Source organism: Oncorhynchus nerka, linkage group LG3 (genome assembly GCF_034236695.1).
Source record: "Oncorhynchus nerka isolate Pitt River linkage group LG3, Oner_Uvic_2.0, whole genome shotgun sequence".
Taxonomy (NCBI): domain Eukaryota; kingdom Metazoa; phylum Chordata; class Actinopteri; order Salmoniformes; family Salmonidae; genus Oncorhynchus; species Oncorhynchus nerka.
The window spans coordinates 7,489,977-7,513,865 of record NC_088398.1 but is presented as its reverse complement, the minus strand read 5'-3'; the positions used below and the strand labels follow the sequence as shown (position 1 = coordinate 7,513,865).

Sequence of the window (23,889 nt, the reverse complement as noted above, 5' to 3'; positions counted from 1 at the left end):
GCTAGCTGCCTTACACTTAAGTCCACAAGCGAAGGTAAAAGGTGAGAGGAGGAGAGCGTGTAGATGCACAAAGGAATTATACAACAAGCAAAGTGATGATGCTGTATGTGGCTGCTATGAAAGGGATCTGTGTATGCAGGTGATCAGGGGTGTATTCATTCAACCAATTCTGTTGCAAAACATTTCTTAAAAGGAAGCAAACGGAATGAAACAGATCAGCTAGATGCAGGTAAGAGTGCACAAGACGGTATTGAATGTGTCACTGTCTGTCACCTTGATTCTCCAATTTGTCTCTCGACTTGTGCCCCTACGTTATAAATGTTCATTTGTAGGCTGGGTTGTAGCAACCTCATGATGGGTACAGGGAACATTTGAGTATCATGTAGTAGTTACATTGAGCTGGGTGAATGGAATATGAATGACAGTCATCCAATATACTGTAATACAAATAAGGCAATGCTCATAAAAAATAAATGGTCCTCCCTGTTCTTGAATGGCACCAACCACCACTGACACTATTTGGTTTGTTCCTGTCTCTCTGTCCCTTTTTCTCTCTTCTCTCTCTACCTTCATCTATGGTTTTCTTTCTGTCTCTCGTTCTCTCTTGTTCTCTCTCTACCTTCATCGATGGTTTTCAAACTGTCTCTTGTTCTCTCTCTACCTTCATCTCTTGCGCTACCTCTTTCCTATTCATCTGTTCCCGTGAAAAAGTGCAGGTCTGGGGTCTGGAGGTGGTCTGGGTGGCAGGCAGGCAGGCAGGCAGGCAGGCAGGCAGGCAGGCAGGCAGGCAGGCAGGCAGGCAGGCAGGGTTTTTGGGTTTGATGCACTACGACAGTATCAGTTAGGTTGGCTTTCTTGGCTTTGATGCACATTGACAGTATCAGTTAGGTTGGCTTTCTTGGGTTTGATGCACATTGACAGTATCAGTTAGGTTGGCTTTCTAGGGTTTGATGCACTATGACAGTATCAGTCAGGTTGGCTTTCTTGATTTGATGCACTATGACAGTATCAGTTAGGTTGGCTTTCTTGGGATTGATGCATTACGACAGTATCCGTCAGGTTGGCTTTCTTGGGTTTGATGCATTACGACAGTATCAGTCAGGTTGGCTTTCTTGGGTTTGATGCATTACGACAGTATCAGTCAGGTGGCTTTCTTGGGTTTGATGCATTATGACAGTATCAGTCAGGTTGGCTTTCTTGGATTTGATGCACATTGACAGTATCAGTCAGGTTGGCTTTCTTGGGTTTGATGCATTACGACAGTATCAGTCAGGTTGGCTTTCTTGGATTTGATGCACATTGACAGTATCCGCCAGGTTGGCTTTCTTGGGTTTGATGCATTACGACAGTATCAGTCAGGTTGGCTTTCTTGGATTTGATGCACATTGACAGTATCAGTCAGGTTGGCTTTCTTGGGTTTGATGCACATTGACAGTATCAGTCAGGTTGGCTTTCTTGGGTTTGATGCACATTGACAGTATAAGATAGTTAGGCTTTTCATGTCAGGTAAGTTACTTGTCACACTTCCAAAACATTTTAAGTCAGCAAGCAGCCGCCACTGGTGTATAGGGTATTTACAGAGTTTAATGATCAAAACAGAGTGGTGTGATTGTGACTAAGGCCTGCTAATGCCTGGCTCTGTCTCATATGAGTGAGGCCCAGCAGTATTGATCCGGCAGTACAACAGGTGTGATAGACATGGATGTGGTGGCCTGGGCTAGGCTGCAAAAATGAGATCCTGCAGATACCATTCAGACCAATTACACTCCATCCAGTTACCCACTTTAAATTAAGAAGAGAGCGCAACAGCACACTCTTGATCCAATGCAATATTTTACTCAAACTTTCAGCAGCAAGCTGCCTTCGTCTGGGGTTTACTGTGAGAGGTCACTTCATAAAATAGCATATACAGTATCTGATAGGCCTTCCCACTTCCTCTGCCACGAGGCATTGGATATCCAATATTACCCCTAGATACTGTTCCATCGATTTCTCCTATAGATCTACTGAGTATTGTATTGTGAATACTGGAAACCTCTACACCAGCAACTTGAATCAATTGATACTGGAAACCTCTATACCAATAACTTGAATCAACTGATACTGGACACCTCTATACCAATAACTTGAATCAACTGATACTGGAAACCTCTATACCAATAACTTGAATCAACTGATACTGGACACCTCTATACCAATAACTTGAATCAACTGATACTGGACACCTCTATACCAATAACTTGAATCAACTGATACTGGAAACCTCTATACCAATAACTTGAATCAACTGATACTGGACACCTCTATACCAATAACTTGAATCAACTGATACTGGACACCTCTATACCAATAACTTGAATCAACTGATACTGGACACCTCTATACCAGCAACTTGAATCAAATGATGATCAGTGATTGACTTGGACGGAAATAGGTTTCGGTACTCATTTTGGGTGCAGGTACTGTTTATTTAGCTGTAGGAGCTCAAGCAGTAGAACATTTGAGGTGCCGGTACTCAGTTCCGGTGAACTCCTGCCAAAGTCAATACTGGATAGCTCTATACCAGCATCATGAATCAACTGATACTGGATAGCTCTATACCAGCATCATGAATCATCTGATACTGGATAGCTCTATACCAGCATCATGAATCAACTGATACTGGATAGCTCTATGCCAGCATCATGAATCAACTGATACTGGATAGCTCTATACCAGCATCATGAATCAACTGATACTGGATAGCTCTATACAGGCATCATGAATCAACTGATACTAGATAGCTCTATACCAGCATCATGAATCAACTGATACTGGATAGCTCTATACCAGCATCATGAATCAACTGATACTGGATAGCTCTATACCACCATCATGAATCAACTGATACTGGATAGCTCTATACCAGCATCATGAATCAACTGATACTGGATAGCTCTATACCAGCATCATGAATCAACTGATACTGGATAGCTCTATACCAGCATCATGAATCAACTGATACTGGATAGCTCTATACCAGCATCATGAATCAACTGATACTGGATAGCTCTATACCAGCATCATGAATCAACTGATACTGGATAGCTCTATACCAGCATCATTAATCAACTGATACTGGATAGCTCTACACCAGCATCATGAATCAACTGATACTGGATGGCTCTATACCAGCATCATGAATCAATTGATACTGGATAGCTCTATACCAGCATCATGAATCAACTGATACTGGATAGCTCTATACCAGCATCATGAATCAATTGATACTGGATAGCTCTATACCAGCATCATGAATCAACTGATACTGGATAGCTCTACACCAGCATCATGAATCAACTGATACTGGATGGCTCTATACCAGCATCATGAATCAATTGATACTGGATAGCTAAAAATAAATCAAATCAAATGTATTTGTCACATACACATGCTTAGCAGATGTTAATGCGAGTGTAGCGAAATGCTTGTGCTTCTAGTTCCGACAATGCAGTAATAACCAACGAGTAATCTAACTAACAATTCCAAAACTACTACTTTATACACACAAGTGTAAAGGGATAAAGAATATGTGCATAAAGATATATGAATGAGTGATGGTACAGAGCGGCATAGGCAAGATGCAGTAGATGGTATCGAGTACAGTATATACATATGAGATGAGTATGTAAACAAAGTGGCATAGTTTAAAGTGGCTAGTGATACATGTATTACATAAAGATGCAGTAGGTGATATAGAGTACAGTATATACGTACACATATGCGATGAATAATGTAGGGTTTGTAAACATTATATTAAGTAGCATTGTTTAAAGTGGCTAGTGATATATTTTACATCAATTCCCATCAATTCCCATTATTAAAGTGGCTGGAGTTGAGTCAGTGTGCTGGCAGCAGCCACTCAATGTTAGTGGTGGCTGTTTAACAGTCTGATGGCCTTGAGATAGAAGCTGTTTTTCAGTCTCTCGGTCCCAGCTTTGATGCACCTGTACTGACCTCGCCTTCTGGATGATAGCGGGGTGAACATGCAGTGGCTCGGGTGGTTGTTGTCCTTGATGATCTTTATGGCCTTCCTGTGACATTGGGTGGTGTAGGTGTCCTGGAGGGCAGGTAGTTTGCCCCCGGTGATGCGTTGTGCAGACCTCACTACCCTCTGGAGAGCCTTACGGTTGTGGGCGGAGCAGTTGCCGTACCAGGCGGTGATACAGCCCGACAGGATGCTCTCGATTGTGCATCTGTAGAAGTTAGTGAGTGCTTTTGGTGACAAGCCGAATTTCTTCAGCCTCCTGAGGTTGAAGAGGCGCTGCTGCGCCTTCTTCACGATGCTGTCTGTGTGGGTGGACCAATTCAGTTTGTCTGTGATGTGTACGCCAAGGAACTTAAAACTTACTACCCTCTCCACTACTGTCCCATCGATGTGGATAGGGGGGTGTTCCCTCTGCTGTTTCCTGAAGTCCACAATCATCTCCTTTGTTTTGTTGACGTTGAGTGTGAGGTTATTTTCCTGACACCACACTCCGAGGGCCCTCACCTCCTCCCTGTAGGCCGTCTTGTCGTTGTTGGTAATCAAGCCTACCACTGTTGTGTCGTCCGCAAACTTGATGATTGAGTTGGAGGCGTGCGTGGCCACGCAGTCGTGGGTGAACAGGGAGTACAGGAGAGGGCTCAGAACGCACCCTTGTGGGGCCCCGGTGTTGAGGATCAGCGGGGTGGAGATGTTGTTGTCTACCCTCACCACCTGGGGGCGGCCCGTCAGGAAGTCCAGTACCCAGTTGCACAGGGTGGGGTCGAGACCCAGGGTCTCGAGCTTGATGACGAGCTTGGAGGGTACTATGGTGTTAAATGCCGAGCTGTAGTCGATGAACAGCATTCTCACATAGGTATTCCTCTTGTCCAGATGGGTTAGGGCAGTGTGGTTGAGATTGCATCGTCTGTGGACCTATTTGGGCGGTAAGCAAATTGGAGTGGGTCTAGGGTGTCAGGTAGGGTGGAGGTGATATGGTCCTTGACTAGTCTCTCAAAGCACTTCATGATGACGGAAGTGAGTGCTACAGGGCGGTAGTTGTTTAGCTCAGTTACCTTAGCTTTCTTGGGAACAGGAACAATGGTGGCCCTCTTGAAGCATGTGGGAACAGCAGACTGGGACAAGGATTGATTGAATATGTCCGTAAACACACCAGCCAGCTGGTCTGCGCATGCTCTGAGGGCGCGGCTGGGGATGTCGTCTGGGCCTGCAGCCTTGCGAGGGTTAACACGTTTAAATGTTTTACTCACCTCGGCTGCAGTGAAGGAGAGTCAGCATGTTTTGGTTGGGGGCCGTGTCAGTGGCACTGTATTGTCCTCAAAGCGGGCAAAAAAGTTATTTAGTCTGCCTGGGAGCAAAACATCCTGGTCCGTGAGTGGGCTGGTTTTCTTTTTGTAATCCGTGATTGACTATAGACCCTGCAACATACCTCTTGTGTCTGAGCCGTTGAATTGCGATTCTACTTTGTCTCTATACTGACGCTTAGCTTGTTTGATTGCCTTGCGGAGGGAATAGTTACACTGTTTGTATTCGGTCATGTTTCCGGTCACCTTGCCCTGATTAAAAGCAGTGGTTCCCGCTTTCAGTTTCACGTGAATGCTGCCATCAATCCACGGTTTCTGGAATGTTTTAATCGTTGCTATGGGAACGACATCTTCAACGCACGTTCTAATGAACTCGCTCACCGAATCAGCGTATTCGTCGATGTTGTTGTTGGACGCAATACGAAACATATCCCAGTCCACGTGATGGAAGCAGTCTTGGAGTGTGGAATCAGATTGGTCGGACCAGCGTTGAGACAGACCTCAGCACGGGAGCTTCTTGTTTTAGCTTCTGTCTGTAGGCAGGGAGCAACAAAATGGAGTCGTGGTCAGCATCATCAACTGAATCAACTGATACTGGACACCTCTATACCAGCATCATGAATCAACTGATACTGCACACCTCTATACCAATAACTTGAATCAACTGATACTGGATACCTCTATACCAATTTTATTTTTATTTTACCTTTATTTAACCAGGCAAGTCAGTTAAGAACACATTCTTATTTTCAATGACGGCCTGGGAACAGTGGGTTAACTGCCTGTTCAGGGGCAGAACGACAGATTTGTACCTTGTCAGCTCGGGGGTTTGAACTCGCAACCTTCCGGTTACTAGTACAACGCTCTAACCACTAGGCTACGCTGCCGCCCCCAATAACGTGAATCAATTGATACTGGATACCTCTATACCAGCATCATGAATCAATTGATACTGGATAGCTCTATACCAGCATCATGAATCAACTGATACTGGACACCTCTATACCAGCATCATGAATCAACTGATACTGGATACCTCTATACCAATAACGTGAATCAATTGATACTGGATACCTCTATACCAGCATCATGAATCAACTGATACTGGATAGCTCTATACCAATAACGTGAATCAATTGATACTGGATACCTCTACACCAGCATCATGAATCAACTGATACTGGATAGCTCTATACCAATAACGTGAATCAATTGATACTGGATACCTCTACACCAGCATCATGAATCAACTGATACTGGATAGCTCTATACCAGCATCATGAATCAATACAGTCACTGTCCTACATGGATGAAATGCATCCAAGGTGGACTTTGTGCAGCAGGTTTTCATTGCAGCAGGTTTTTTACATGTCCCAACAGGTGCTCACTGATGTTTTGACAAAACAAATCGATTCGTTTTTCTTCCAGGCAGGAGAACACCGCATTGATGACCCAGGCTTCACACACCCACTCCCTCTGCAGCTTCACACACACACACACACACACACACACACACACACACACACACACACACACACACACACACACACACACACACACACACACACACACACACACACACACACACACACACACACACACACACACACACACACACTCACTTTATCAGTCCATCTATCCCTTGACTCACACCTGCGAACACACAATCGAGTTTAGATTGTATTTGTGGTAGTAAATGGATTGAGATAACCGCCGGCATAGCCCACACCATGTATCAACTGTTTTGAGACCTGTATGCCTGTATAATGCAATCCAGCATTACACCACTCCATTATAACTAGGTTGAGTTACCTCCATCTCATGAAAGGTACATTTCTTTGTCCTATTGAAAAGCACTAGAGAAAGGCAATCCATTAGGTTTTGTTCTACCACTTCAATAGAACTGGAGGTGTAGTGGCACTGCAGGCTCCCTGGTACAACCAGTGGTGTTCACTAAATAGCCCCTGATTGGAGTGACTCATCAGTGTGTCCTCAGTGTTCAAGAGCAAAAACGTAGCGAGACCGGGGTTACCGAGCGCCTCGAGATCTCACAAGGAATAACACTTGTCAAACAAAACAGGATGAAGACAAGTGATGCCGAAGTGCGCAGTGGAAGCAAACATTCTTAAAGGCTTTTCATTATAACCATTGAAATTACCACAAGGAGTACATCCTTAGGTTTGTAGCTTTGTGGCCATGTGAGCGCATAAAGCCATAGGCCATTTCAATCCTTTTTTCATTAAAGAAAGTACAGTAGTTTACCATGAGGATTGGTGGTCAGCATGAGATCTGACTCTGAGTGATTCCTGAGGGGAAGAGGAGGAGGAGAGACGTGGAGGAGAGGAGAAGTGAAGCTGTGAGGTGAAACTGTGAATAATGATGGAGAAAGATGATGTCTCTGGACCACATGATGAGTACAGCTATTAGCCACAGTCTGTCATCTACTCAGGTAACAGCAGAGGTCTACTATCACTTTCAGTTCAAAATCTCATTTTTTGCAGTCTGAAATCAACCTCTCAGCCCTTCCTTGGTCCATGATTCTATTTCCGCTCTCTTCAATACAGATCTGATGGGACTTGGTAGGTCTTTAGTCAATATGAAGATGCATGGCTTCAGCTGACTTTCCAATGGTTTCACCACATTAGCTAATGATGCTCTAAGTAACCGATCTATTGACTGATTCCACAAAAAGCATTGCTCTGAAAAACCAGTTGGAACAAACTGAGCAGCGAAGCCACACTAGCAGACCCAACAGTGACATTGTGACATAACCTAGCCCCTGTGGTCAGAACTCAGAACACTGACTGACATGGAGCAAATGAGCAGCCAGTCAGCCGCCCGCTACCAAAACAACACGCTATTATACCCACAATGCCCTTCACCAGCCCACTCTCTCCTCTCAGGGCCAGGACCTCAGATAACCAGCTGGACCCTTATGAAGACCCGTATGGAACCAAATAATAAACTGCCCTTAATGTCTGTTTTTTTGTTTCTAATTTACAAATCCCATTACAATAAAGGCTGTTTAATCGTGGGGTGATTTGGACATTCTTGGAATTTTTTCAATTAGACTTGGATGTTCTTTAGTCCTCCTCCCAACGTGAACCCTTTCAACATGACTCTCTCACCACATTAGGAAGAAAGTACAGCTCCAACTACCTATTCTCTCCTCCTATAACTGAAATTAGACTCATGAACCTCTCTATGTCTTTACCCAAGTGATCCCAGTGACCAGCCGTTTCCAATCCATCCAGAGATAATGGAACTCTCTGGGCTGTAACCATTGATGCTACTGCTGTAGGCCTGTATGCCACGGTAACATGGTCTTCCCACCAAACCTATTATCTCAAACTAGGACTGTGGTGTGATCATAACAACATACAGGAACTCATGTCCTTCTGTTCACCTGACTTAGAATTACTCACAATCAAATGTCGACCGCATTATCTACCAAGGGAATTCTCTTTAATTATAATCACAGCCGTATATATTCCCCCCCAAGCAGACACATAGATGGCCCTGGACGAACTTTATTTGACTCTATGTCAACTGGAAACCACATATCCTGAGGCTGCATTCATTGTAGCTGGAAACAAGACTCCCTAAATTCTATCAGCATATCGATTGCGCAACCAGGGCTGGTAAAACCCTGGATCAACTTCCGCGACGCATATAAGGCCCTCCCCCGCCCTCCTTTCGGAAAAGCTGACCACGACTCAATTTTGTTGCTCCCAGCCTACAGACAGAGACTAAAACAAGAAGCTCCGCACTCAGGTCTGTTCAACGCTGGTCCGACCAATCTGATTCCATGCTTCAAGACTGCTTCGATCACGTGGATTGGGATATGTTTCGCATTTCGTCCAACAACAACATTGACGAATACGCTGATTCGGTGAGCGAGTTCATTAGAAAGTGCATTGACGATGTCGTACCCATAGCAACGATTAAAACATTCCCAAACCAGAAACCATGAATTGATGGCAGCATTCGTGTGAAACTGAAAGCTCGAACCACTGCTTTTAATCAGGGCAAGGTGACCGGAAACATGACCGAATACAAATAGTGTAGCTATTCCCTCCGCAAGGCAATCAAACAAGCTAAGAATCAGTATAGAGACAAAGTAGAGTCGCAATTCAACGGCTTAGACACAAGAGGTATGTGGCAGGGTCTACAGTCAATCGGATTACAAAAAGAAAACCAGCCCCGTCGCGGACCAGGATGTCTTGCTCCCAGACAGACTAAATAACTTTTTGCCCACTTTGAGGACAATACAGTGCCACTGACACGGCCCGCTACCAAAACCTGCGGACTCTCCTTCACTGCAGCCGATGTGAGTAAAACATTTAAACGTGTTAACCCTCAGGCCCAGACGGCATCCCCAGCCGCGCCCTCAGACCATGCGCAGACCAGCTGGCTGGTGTGTTTACGGACATATTCAATCAATCCTTATCCCAGTCTGCTGTTCCCACATGCTTCAAGATGGCCACCATTGTCCCTGTTCCCAAGAAAGCTAAGGTAACTGAGCTAAACGACTACCGCCCTGTAGCACTCACTTCCGTCATCATGAAGTGCTTTGAGAGACTAGTCAAGGACCATATCACCTCCACCCTACCTGACACCCTAGACCCACTCCAATTTGCTTACCGCCCAAATAGGTCCACAGACAACGCAATTGCAACCACACTGCACACTGCCCTAACCCATCTGGACAAGAGGAATACCTATGTGAGAATGCTGTTCATAGACTACAGCTCAGCATTTAACACCATAGTACCCTCCAAACTCGTCATCAAGCTCAAGACCCTGGGTCTCGACCCCGCCCTGTGCAACTGGGTACTGGACTTCCTGACGGGCCACCCCCAGGTGGTGAGGGTAGGTAACAACATCTCCACCCTGCTGATCCTCAACACTGGGGCCCCACAAGGGTGCGTTCTGAGACCTTTCCTGTACTCCCTGTTCACCCATGACTGCTTGGCCATACACGCCTCCAACTCAATCATCAAGTTTGCGGACGACACTACAGTGGTAGGCTTGATTACCAACAACGACGAGACGGCCTACAGGGAGGAGGTGAGGGCCCTCTGAGTGTGGTGTCAGGAAAATAACCTCACACTCAACATCAACAAAACAAAGGAGATGATTGTGGACTTCAGGAAACAGCAGAGGGAGCACCCCCCTATCCACATCGACGGGACAGTAGTGGAGAGGGTAGTAAGTTTTAAGTTCCTCGGCGTACACATCACGGACAAACTGAATTGGTCCACCCACACCGACAGCGTTGTGAAGAAGGCGCAGCAGCGCCTCTTCAACCTCAGGAGGCTGAAGAAATTCGGTTTGTCAACAAAAGCACTCACAAACTTCTACAGATGCACAATCGAGAGCATCCTGTCGGGCTGTATCACCGCCTGTTACGGCAACAGCTCCGCCCACAACCGTAAGGCTCTCCAGAGGGTAGTGAGGTCTGCACAATGCATCACCGGGGGCAAACTACCTACCCTCCAGGACACCTACACCACCCGATGTCACAGGAAGGCCATAAAGATCATCAAGGACAACAACCACCCGAGCCACTGCCTGTTCACTCCGCTATCATCCAGAAGGCGAGGTCAGTACAGGTGCACCAAAGCAGGGACCGAGAGACTGAAAAACAGCTTCCATCTCAAAGCCATCAGACTGTTAAACAGCCACCACTAACATTGAGTGGCTGCTGCCAACACACTGACTCAACTCCAGCCACTTTAATAATGGGATTTGATGTAAAAATATATCACTAGCCACTTTAAACAATGCTACTTAATATAATGTTTACATACCCTACATTACTCATCTCATATGTATTTGTATATACTGTACTCTATATCATCTACTGCATCTTTATGTAATACATGTATCACTGGCCACTTTAAACTATGCCACTTTGTTTACATACCCTACATTACTCATCTCATATGTATATACTGTACTCGATACCATCTACTGCATCTTGCCTATGCCCTTCTGTACCAATACTCATTGATATATCTTTATGTACATATTCTTTATCCCTTTACACTTGTGTGTATAAGGTAGTAGTGTTGGAATTGTTAGGTTAGATTACTTGTTGGTTATTACTGCATTGTCGGAACTAGAAGCACAAGCATTTCGCTACACTCGCATTAACATCTGCTAACCATGTATGTGACAAATAAAATTTGATTTGATTTGACTTGTCACATGAGCACTAAACCGTGTTTAATACTATTCTAAAACCTGATGAAACTGATTAGATACTGATCTGTTCTATGAATTGTAACAGAGAGAACCACTGCTTACAGTCCTTTATACACCTATTATACTACTGCAAGTCTGAAGGACACACTACCCTGTTTCTCTTTAACAGCATATCAACCCCTTTTACACAGACACAGGCACACAGACACACACGAGACAGAGACAGTCATAGACACACACGAACACACAGGCACACACACGCACCCAAAGACCATCCGCGATCTAATTGTAATGACCACATTAACAGAGAAAGCTATTAGCAGCCTTCACTTTACTTTACAGCGGACCACACAACCCAGGCAGGAGGGAGCAGCATGTCACCGGGTGGTGCACCCTAATGCCCATCCCCCAATCCCCCCCTCCCTCTAGTCTCTCCCTGAGCACGACATGCCAGCCAGGAGCTGACAGCCAGCTATACAAACATGCCCATTCCTTCTGCTCCATTAGGCAATGAGGAGCTGGGCTTTTATATGGGCCGATGGGCTGGACGGCCTCGCATCGCGCTGGTGCCACTGGCAAACAGGAGGCAGCAGGCAGGAGGTTGGTGCTGCAGTGCAGTGCAGTACAGTACAGAGAGAGATTACACAAAGCCTAATATTAAAGGGTAGAGGAATTAGTGTCCACCTCATCAAGTCAAACTGTAGGATCTTCTGTGCTGTTAGGTTTAATTCCTCTGTAGCTCTTACACTAGTTATCTCTGTACTGTGTAGCTCTTATGTCCCTTACCAGATTAGGTCATTTATTGTGATCAAGCCTGGTGAAGACAGGGATCGAGACGTTGCTAGATTACATACAAACCTGGGATCATCTACAACGTGTTTAGACTGGATGTTAAGACATTCTTTTAATTTCACATTTCATTGTGTGTGTGCCAACTACACTGGAGCCCAGTGAATGAACAAACAACATCACCCCCTGTGAAGCTTTAATTAACTGTACAAACTAGAGTGCTGATCTTTAGATCGATTGGCTAATCATGAGTTGTATGCTGCAGGGTTTGGGTTGGTGTCCCTCATGTGAACCCTTTAACATTAGTGAAGCAGTGATTCATACAGCTGGTGGCTGGCTGATGTCTGTGGGTCTCAGCTGGAGAGGTTAGAGAAGTGCTATTCAAACTTTTTCAGCAGGGACCCCATTTCTTCAGACAGAATGTCTGGGGACCCCATTTATTCAGACAGAATTTCTGAGGACCCCATTTATTCAGACCCCACTGCAGTTCCCCAGTGGAAATTCAGTGTAGAACATAGAAATAAGACGAGTAGAGAGTGAAAATTCAGTGTAGAACATTGAGATAAGAGGAGTAGAGATTCAGTGTAGAACATTGAGATAAGAGGAATGGAGAGTGGAGATTCAGTATAGAACAATGAGATAAGAGGGGTAGAGAGTGGAGATTCAGTGTAGAACATTGAGATAAGAGGGGTAGAGAGTGGAGATTCAGTGCAGAACATTGAGATAAGAGGAATGGAGAGTGGAGATTCAGTGTAGAACATTGAGATAAGAGGAATGGAGAGTGGAGATTCAGTGTAGAACAATGAGATAAGAGGGGTAGAGAGTGGAGATTCAGTGCAGAACATTGAGATAAGAGGAATGGAGAGTGGAGATTCAGTGTAGAACAATGAGATAAGAGGGGTAGAGTGGAGATTCAGTGTAGAACAATGAGATAAGAGGAATGGAGAGTGGAGATTCAGTGTAGAACAATGAGATAAGAGGAATGGAGAGTGGATATTCAGTGTAGAACATTGAGATAAGAGGAATGGAGAGTGGAGATTCAGTGTAGAACAATGAGATAAGAGGAATGGAGAGTGGAGATTCAGTGTAGAACATTGAGATAAGAGGAATGGAGAGTGGAGATTCAGTGTAGAACAATGAGATAAGAGGGGTAGAGTGGAGATTCAGTGCAGAACATTGAGATAAGAGGAATGGAGAGTGGAGATTCAGTGTAGAACAATGAGATAAGAGGAATGGAGAGTGTAGATTCAGTGTAGAACAATGAGATAAGAGGAATGGAGAGTGGAGATTCAGTGTAGAACAATGAGATAAGAGGAATGGAGAGTGGAGATTCAGTGTAGAACATTGAGATAAGAGGAATGGAGAGTGGAGATTCAGTGTAGAACATTGAGATAAGAGGAATGGAGAGTGGAGATTCAGTGTAGAACATTGAGATAAGAGGAATGGAGAGTGGAGATTCAGTGTAGAACAATGAGATAAGAGGGCTAGAGTGGAGATTCAGTGCAGAACATTGAGATAAGAGGAATGGAGAGTGGAGATTTCTCCAAGAGAAAGGATTAGGTAAGGCTATATCATATTCTTCCTACATCTGAAAGTGAGAAGAATGTGTTTTATTCTAACCACTTGACCAGACCAAACCTGGGGCCCTGGTTAGAAACTCTAATACTACTACTACTATCACCACCTGTCACAACCTGACCATAGAGAGCCCTTAGTTCTCTATGGTGTAGTAGGTCAGGGCGTGACTAGGGGGTGATCTAGTATAGATATTTCTATGTGGGTGCTAATATGGTCCCCAATTAGAGGCAGCTGTTTATCGTTGCCTCTGATTGGGGATCATATTTAGGTAGGTTGTTTCCCCACCTGCATTTGTGGAATATTATTTTGTGTTTTGTGCATGTGCACCACATAGTCACGTTTCGTTGTTAGTTTATTGATTTATTGTTTTGTTCTTGCTAAGTCACTTTATAATAAATATGTGGAACTCAACATCCACTGCGCCTTGGTCCGTCTCTCCTCACGTACGTGACACCACCATACCAAACCTGGGGCCCTGGTTATATTTCTACTACTAATACTATCACCATCAGACCAAACCTGGGGCCCTGGTTATAAACTCTAATACTACTACTACTATCACCACCACACCAAACCTGGTGCCCTGGTTATATTTCTACTACTAATACTATCACCATCAGACCAAACCTGGGGCCCTGGTTATATTTCTACTACTACCGGGTTGGAGCGAGCGGTCGCATCCGCACTTCGGTCCGCAGGTAGTATAACTTTTCATTACATTTCACTACATTTCATTATAGTACAACGGTTTGATTTGTCTAATCTTAGCAATTTCTTCTTAGCTAGCTACATAGCCGTCTTTGTATCAAAGATAATTGCGTAATTATCGTATTTCGTCGTCCTAACGTAGTCTACACTGCTATCTGCCCAGCAGCTAGCCAGCTAGCAAACGTCCACCGTCTACCGAATAGCAGCACTGTAGAAACTATTACACTCAACTGAACGACTTGATTAGTGTAGTGTTAGCTAGCTACATAGTTGTCTTTGCTGTCTTCGTATCCAAGATAATTGTGTAGTTTAGAGTGCGTAGTCTTAGAGTGATTATCTTAATTTACCGAGGTTAGCTAGCCAGCTATTTGTCGTCCTTAACGTAGGAGACACTGCTAGCTAGCCAACAGCTAGCCAACGTCTACCGAATAGAACTTCCGCACTCAACAACCCGGTCGCATTCCGCTTCGCTCCACAGGTAGTATCACATTTTCATTTCATTTCATTACAGTACAACGGTTTGATTTGTTTGATCGTAGCTAGCTACATAGCTAGCTACATAGCCGTCTTTGTATCAAAGATAATTGTGTAGTCTAGAGCGATTTTCTAGGTTAGCTAGCCAGCTATTGTCGTTCTTTTAACGCAACGTAACGTAATCAACACTGCTAGCTAGCCAGCTAGCCCCCGAATAGCAGCACTGTAGAAACTATCACACTCAACGGAACGACTTGATTAGTGTAGTGTCAACAACGCAGCCACTGCCAGCTAGCCTACAAAGTCAACAACGCAGCCACTGCCAGCTAGCCTACTTCAGCAGTACTGTATCATTTTAATCATTTTAGTCAATAAGATTCTTGCTACGTAAGCTTAACTTTCTGAACATTCGAGACGTGTAGTCCACTTGTCATTCCAATCTCCTTTGCATTAGCGTAGCCTCTTCTGTAGCCTGTCAACTATGTGTCTGTCTATCCCTGTTCTCTCCTCTCTGCACAGACCATACAAACGCTCCACACCGCGTGGCCGCGGCCACCCTAATCTGGTGGTCCCAGCGCGCACGACCCACGTGGAGTCCCAGGTCTCCGGTAGCCTCTGGAACTGCCGATCTGCGGGCAACGAGGCAGAGTTCATCTCAGCCTATGCCTCCCTCCAGTCCCTCGACTTCTTGGCACTGACGGAAACATGGATCACCACAGATAACACTGCTACTCCTACTGCTCTCTCTTCGTCCGCCCACGTGTTCTCGCACACCCCGAGAGCTTCTGGTCAGCAGGGTGGTGGCACCGGGATCCTCATCTCTCCCAAGTGGTCATTCTCTCTTTCTCCCCTTACCCATCTGTCTATCGCCTCCTTTGAATTCCATGCTGTCACAGTTACCAGCCCTTTCAAGCTTAACATCCTTATCATTTATCGCCCTCCAGGTTCCCTCGGAGAGTTCATCAATGAGCTTGATGCCTTGATAAGCTCCTTTCCTGAGGACGGCTCACCTCTCACAGTTCTGGGCGACTTTAACCTCCCCACGTCTACCTTTGACTCATTCCTCTCTGCCTCCTTCTTTCCACTCCTCTCCTCTTTTGACCTCACCCTCTCACCTTCCCCCTACTCACAAGGCAGGCAATACGCTCGACCTCATCTTTACTAGATGCTGTTCTTCCACTAACCTCATTGCAACTCCCCTCCAAGTCTCCGACCACTACCTTGTATCCTTTTCCCTCTCGCTCTCATCCAACACTTCCCACACTGCCCCTACTCGGATGGTATCGCGCCGTCCCAACCTTCGCTCTCTCTCCCCGCTACTCTCTCCTCTTCCATTCTATCATCTCTTCCCTCTGCTCAAACCTTCTCCAACCTATCTCCTGATTCTGCCTCCTCAACCCTCCTCTCCTCCCTTTCTGCATCCTTTGATTCTCTATGTCCCCTATCCTCCAGGCCGGCTCGGTCCTCCCCTCCCGCTCCGTGGCTCGACGACTCATTGCGAGCTCACAGAACAGGGCTCCGGGCAGCCGAGCGGAAATGGAGGAAAACTCGCCTCCCTGCGGACCTGGCATCCTTTCACTCCCTCCTCTCTACATTTTCCTCTTCTGTCTCTGCTGCTAAAGCCACTTTCTACCACTCTAAATTCCAAGCATCTGCCTCTAACCCTAGGAAGCTCTTTGCCACCTTCTCCTCCCTCCTGAATCCCCCCTCCTCCCTCTCTGCAGATGACTTCGTCAACCATTTTGAAAAGAAGGTCGACGACATCCGATCCTCGTTTGCTAAGTCAAACGACACCGCTGGTTCTGCTCACACTGCCCTACCCTGTGCTCTGACCTCTTTCTCCCTCTCTCTCCAGATGAAATCTCGCGTCTTGTGACGGCCGGCCGCCCAACAACCTGCCCGCTTGACCCTATCCCCTCCTCTTTTCTCCAGACCATTTCCGGAGACCTTCTCCCTTACCTCACCTCGCTCATCAACTCATCCCTGACCGCTGGCTACGTCCCTTCCGTCTTCAAGAGAGCGAGAGTTGCACCCCTTCTGAAAAAACCTACACTCGATCCCTCCGATGTCAACAACTACAGACCAGTATCCCTTCTTTCTTTTCTCTCCAAAACTCTTGAACGTGCCGTCCTTGGCCAGCTCTCCCGCTATCTCTCTCAGAATGACCTTCTTGATCCAAATCAGTCAGGTTTCAAGACTAGTCATTCAACTGAGACTGCTCTTCTCTGTATCACGGAGGCGCTCCGCACTGCTAAAGCTAACTCTCTCTCCTCTGCTCTCATCCTTCTAGACCTATCGGCTGCCTTCGATACTGTGAACCATCAGATCCTCCTCTCCACCCTCTCCGAGTTGGGCATCTCCGGCGCGGCCCACGCTTGGATTGCGTCCTACCTGACAGGTCGCTCCTACCAGGTGGCGTGGCGAGAATCTGTCTCCTCACCACGCGCTCTCACCACTGGCGTCCCCCAGGGCTCTGTTCTAGGCCCTCTCCTATTCTCGCTATACACCAAGTCACTTGGCTCTGTCATAACCTCACATGGTCTCTCCTATCATTGCTATGCAGACGACACACAATTAATCTTCTCCTTTTCCCCTTCTGATGACCAGGTGGCGAATCGCATCTCTGCATGTCTGGCAGACATATCAGTGTGGATGACGGATCACCACCTCAAGCTGAACCTCGGCAAGACGGAGCTGCTCTTCCTCCCGGGAAGGACTGCCCGTTCCATGATCTCGCCATCACGGTTGACAACTCCATTGTGTCCTCCTCCCAGAGCGCTAAGAACCTTGGCGTGATCCTGGACAACACCCTGTCGTTCTCAACTAACATCAAGGCAGTGGCCCGTTCCTGTAGGTTCATGCTCTACAACATCCGCAGAGTACGACCCTGCCTCACACAGGAAGCGGCGCAGGTCCTAATCCAGGCACTTGTCATCTCCCGTCTGGATTACTGCAACTCGCTGTTGGCTGGGCTCCCTGCCTGTGCCATTAAACCCCTACAACTCATCCAGAACGCCGCAGCCAGTCTGGTGTTCAACCTTCCCAAGTTCTCTCACGTCACCCCGCTCCTCCGCTCTCTCCACTGGCTTCCAGTTGAAGCTCGCATCCGCTACAAGACCATGGTGCTTGCCTACGGAGCTGTGAGGGGAACGGCACCTCAGTACCTCCAGGCTCTGATCTGGCCCTACACCCAACAAGGGCACTGCGTTCATCCACCTCTGGCCTGCTCGCCTCCCTACCACTGAGGAAGTACAGTTCCCGCTCAGCCCAGTCAAAACTGTTCGCTGCTCTGGCCCCCCAATGGTGGAACAAACTCCCTCACGACGCCAGGACAGCGGAGTCAATCACCACCTTCCGGAGACACCTGAAACCCCACCTCTTTAAGGAATACCTAGGATAGGATAAAGTAATCCTTCTCACCCCCCTTAAAAGATTTAGATGCACTATTGTAAAGTGGCTGTTCCACTGGATGTCATAAGGTGAATGCACCAATTTGTAAGTCGCTCTGGATAAGAGCGTCTGCTAAATGACTTAAATGTAAATGTAAATGTCCTACTACTATCACCATCAGACCAAACCTGGGGCCCTGGTTATATTTCTACTATGACTACTATCACCATCAGACCAAACCTGGTGCCCTGGTTATAAACTCTAATACTACTACTACTATCACCACCACACCAAACCTGGTGCCCTGGTTATATTTCTACTACTAATACTATCACCATCAGACCAAACCTGGTGCCCTGATTATAAACTCTAATACTACTACTACTATCACCACCACACCAAACCTGGTGCCCTGGTTATATTTCTACTACTAATACTATCACCATCAGACCAAACCTGGTGCCCTGGTTATATTTCTACTACTAATACTATCACCATCAGACCAAACCTGGTGCCCTGGTTATATTTCTACTACTAATACTATCACCATCAGACCAAACCTGGTGCCCTGGTTATAAACTCTAATACTACTACTACTATCACCACCACACCAAATCTGGTGCCCTGGTTATAAACTCTAATACTACTACTACTATCACCACCACACCAAACCTGGGGCCCTGGTTATATTTCTACTACTAATACTATCACCATCAGACCAAATCTGGTGCCCTGTTATATCTTGCCCTGGTTATAAACTCTAATACTACTAATACTATCACCATCAGACCAAATCTGGTGCCCTGGTTATAAACTCTAATACTACTACTACTGTCACCACCACACCAAACCTGGTGCCCTGATTATAAACTCTAATACTACTACTACTATCACCACCATATCTGGTGGTGATAGTATATGTTGGTGATAGTAGTAGTAGTATTAGCGTATTAGAGCCTGTCAACTATGTTAGAAGGATCAGTTAATGCTACAGCATCCATACAATCTAAAATAAAAGCGTTGATCCCAAAATGGATCCAAAAGAATGAAGCCTTGGTCTTAACTACATGTCACTGTATACATGTCAAACAACGTGCCAACCTAGTTACAGTACATAACACTGTCAGAAATGAGAGGTACAAGGGTACATGGTCATGGCAGTTGTTATGACAGCATTGTGCAGGCATTACACAGTGCATTCAGAAAGTATTCAGACCACTTGACTTTTTTCACATTTTGTTACGTTACAGCCTAATTCTAAAATGGATTTTTAAAAATGTAATCCCAATCTACACTCAATATCCCACAATGACAAAGTGTAAACAGGTTTTTAGACATTTTATCAAATTTATTAAAACGTATATATAAAAGTATTCACCCCCCTTGGCATTTTTCCTGTTTTGTTGCCTTAGAACCTGGAAATAAAATGTATTTTTGTGGGGTTTGTTTAATTTGATTTACACAACATGCCTATCACGTTGAAGATGCAAAGTATGTTTTATTGTGTAACAAACAAGAAATAAGACAAAACAACAGAACTTGAGCATGCATAACTATTCACCTCCCCCCCCCCAAGTCAACACCTCGCAGAGCCACCTTTTGCAGGAATTACAGCTGCAAGTCTCTTGGGGTATGTCTCTAAAAGCTTGGCACATCTAGACACTAGGATTTTTGCCCATTCTTCAAGGTAAAACTGCTCCAGCTCCTTCAAGTTGGATGGGTTCCGCTGGTGTACAGCAATCTTTAAGTCATACCACATATTCTCAATTGGATTGAGGTCTGGGCTTTGACTAGGCAATTCTAAGACATTTAAATGTTTAAATCACTTGAGTGTTGCATTAGCAGTATGCTTAGGGTCATTGTCCTGCTGGAAGATGAACCTCCATCACAGTCTCAAATCTCTGGAAGACTAAAACAGATTTCCCTCAAGAATTTCCCTGTATTTAGCGCCATCCATCATCCCTTTCATTTCTGAAGGAGGCTCCGGATTGGAGACCGTCGCTGGAGGCTCCGGACTGGAGACCGTCGTTGTAGGCTTCGTGCCATGACTCCTCACTGGAGGCTTCGTGCCATGGATCATCACTGGAGGCTTCGTGCCAAGGATCATCACTGGAGGCTTCTTGCCATGGATCATCACTAGAGGCTCCGTGCCATGGATCATCACTGGAGGCTTCTTGCCATGGATCATCACTAGAGGCTTCGTGCCAAGGATCATCACTGGAGGCTTTGTGCCATGGATCATCACTGGAGGCTTCGTGCCATGGATCATCACTGGAGGCTTCATGCCATGGATCATCACTGGAGGCTTCTTGCCATGGATCATCACTGGAGGCTTCTTGCCATGGATCATCACTGGAGGCTTCGTGCCATGGATCATCACTGGAGTGGAGAGACACACAGGAGGCCTGGCTCTGGGAGCAGGCACAGGACTCACCAGGCTGGGGAGACATACAGGAGGCTTAGTTCTGGGCGCAGGCACAGGACTCACCAGGCTTTGTCCTTGGCAGAGGCACCGGATACACTGGGCCGTGGAGGCGCACTGGAGGTCTCGAGCTTAGAGCTGGCACAACCCGTTCTGGCTGGATGCTCACCCTAGCCCGGCAGATGCGGGGAGCTGGGATGTAGCGCACCGGGCTGTGAACGCGCACTGGAGACACCGTGCGCTCCACCGCATAACACGGTGCCTGACCAGTATGACGCTCGCCACGGTAAGCACGGGGATTTGTCTCAGGTCTCCAACCTGACTCAGCCAAATTCCCCCGTGTGCCTTCCTCTCTAACCGTGTACGTCTCGCCGACTCCCTTCTCCGCTCAATTGAATCACATGCGGGCTCTGGCGCTCTCCCTGGATCGTTCGACCACCTCTCTACCTCTCTACCTCTACCTGTCTCATACTCCTGCCCATGCTGCTTGGTCCTTTTGCGGTGGGAAGTTCTGTCACAGCCGTTGAAAGAAGAGAACCAAGGCGCAGCTTGGTGAGCGTACATTTGATTTTTATTAGAAAAGGCCCCCCCTTTGGGTTGTGCCGTGGCGGAGATCTTTGTGGGCTATACTCAGCCTTGTCTCAGGATGGTAAGTTGGTGGTTGAAGATTTCCCTCTAGTGGTGTGGGGGCTGTGCTTTGGCAAAGTGGGTGAGGTTATATCCTTCCTGTTTGGCCCTGTCTGGGGGTGTCCTCGGATGGGGCCACAGTGTCTCCTGACCCCTCCTGTCTCAGCCTCCAGTATTTATGCTGCAGTAGTTTGTGTTGGGGGGCTAGGCTCAGTTTGTTATATCTGGAGTACTTCTCCTGTCCTATTTGGTGTCCTGTGTGAATTTAAGTGTGCTCTCTCTTAATTCTCTCTTTCTCTCTTTCTTTCTCTCTCTCGGAGGACCTGAGCCCTAGGACCATGCCTCAGGACTACCTGACATGATGACTCCTTGCTGTCCCCAGTCCACCTGGCCGTGCTGCTGCTCCAGTTTCAACTGTTCTGCCTTATTGTTATTGGACCATGCTGGTCATTTATGAACATTTGAACATCTTGGCCATGTTCTGTTATAATCTCCACCCGGCACAGCCAGAAGAGGACTGGCCACCCCACATAGCCTGGTTCACCTCTAGGTTTCTTCCTAGGTTTTGGCCTTTCTAGGGAGTTTTTCCTAGCCACCGTGCTTCTACACCTGCATTGCTTGCTGTTTGGGGTTTTAGGCTGGGTTTCTGTACAGCACTTTGAGATATCAGCTGATGTACGAAGGGCTATATAAATAAATTTGCTTTGATTTGATTTGATTTGATTTGAAGACTCAAGGCTGTAATCGCTGCCAAAGACGCTTCAACAAAGTACTGAGTAAAGGGTCTGAATACTTATGTAAATTTTATTTTTATTTTTTTATATGCTAACATTTCTAAAAACCTGTTTTTGCTTTGTCATTATGGGGTATTGTGTGTAGATTAATGAGGGGGGGGGGAACAATTTAGCCAATTTTAGAATAAGGCTGTAACTTAACAAAATGTGGAAACATTCCATGGGTCTGAATACTTTACGAATGCACTGTATATATAGGTATTATGACATTCCTTTTGCAACACACTGAAGCTCACTCCTCCTGTCCTCTCCAGCCTATTCTGGAGCAGAGAAAGGAAGTTATGTTATCTCTGTGCTTCTGCAGTAATGGTATTATTTAGTCATCTTAATTCTCCTGGGCTGACCAACAGTGTGAACAATGCAGGGCCTTACTAAGCCCATCAGAGTGGTCACACGAAGCAGAGGTCTTTTCCTGCTCCACAGACCCTACAGGCTCCTCTATCCCTCCCCCTCGTTCCTTCTGCATCCCTCCTCCATCTATTTATCCATCCTCCCTCTCTTTTTCTGCCTATTCCTCTGCCCTTTCTCTCTTCCTATCTCCCTCATCCTTTCTCACTCTCTCCCTCCCCTTATTCCCGCCCCTCTCTCCCTGTCTCTCCTCCATCCCTCCCTCACTCCATCATCTCTCTCTCCCTACCTCTCCCTCCCTCCTCCTCTCTCAGTGGCGGGAGAGAGTTGTGCGTGTAATGGCGTTATTCACAGTTCATTGGTCTGTTTGAAGGGACTATCTTGATTGAGCGTTTCCCAGTGCAGGGCAGGGCAGGGTGGATGGGGGACTGTATAAATATGTGTTGGGAGCCTGTGGAGATGGATGGGCTATGGGAACATGGACACACAGTAGGAGGCTGCCATGTTTGTCAAGCCTATAATCTAAAGACAACATTGTAAATGGAGACAATGGCACACAGAAGATGGAAACTGACACTATGGACACTCAGAAGCATACAGGATAAATTTTTAGCTCTTTGAGAGGCTCAGTCTGTTGGAAATATTGGACATAGAAACAGTAGGCTAGCACAATGAGTGAAATTGATAGTAAACTGTACACTGGAAAGCAAGTGGATAAGCCTCAGTGCTAGCCAGACAGCGAGAAACAGAATCTGTCATGCTCTCTCTCTCTCTCTCTCTCCTCTCTCCCCCCTCTCTCCCTCTCCCTCTCTCCACATTCTGGTCGTCATCTTTCTCTCACTCTAATAAATGCATGCACTGACAAAGAACACAAAACTGCTCTGAGAAGCAAAAATACACATCACTAATTAGTCCAAATTAACCCCAGGCAGACTTACAGTAGGACGTACACACATCACACACACAACACTTAAAACCAGTTCCTACTCTCACACCACTCTGATTCTGCTGCACCTCTTACACACACACACACACACACACACACACACACACACACACACACACACACACACACACACACACACACACACACACACACACACACACACACACACACACACAAAGTGAGGCAGCAAAGGCAACCAGAGTCGTATCGCTTTGAAGGCAGGGTAAAACCAACGCTGCAGAAAAATGCTATGGCTAGGAAATAGAGCATGATAT

The 23,889-nt window shown here is 46.2% G+C and overlaps 1 protein-coding gene across 2 annotated transcripts in view; it reads right to left on the bottom strand.

The window, feature by feature from the left end:
• The window catches only part of LOC115113848 (glutamate receptor ionotropic, kainate 5-like), a 129,028-nt gene that overhangs the window by 103,756 nt on the left and 1,383 nt on the right, over window positions 1–23,889 (bottom strand). The window lies entirely within an intron of this gene.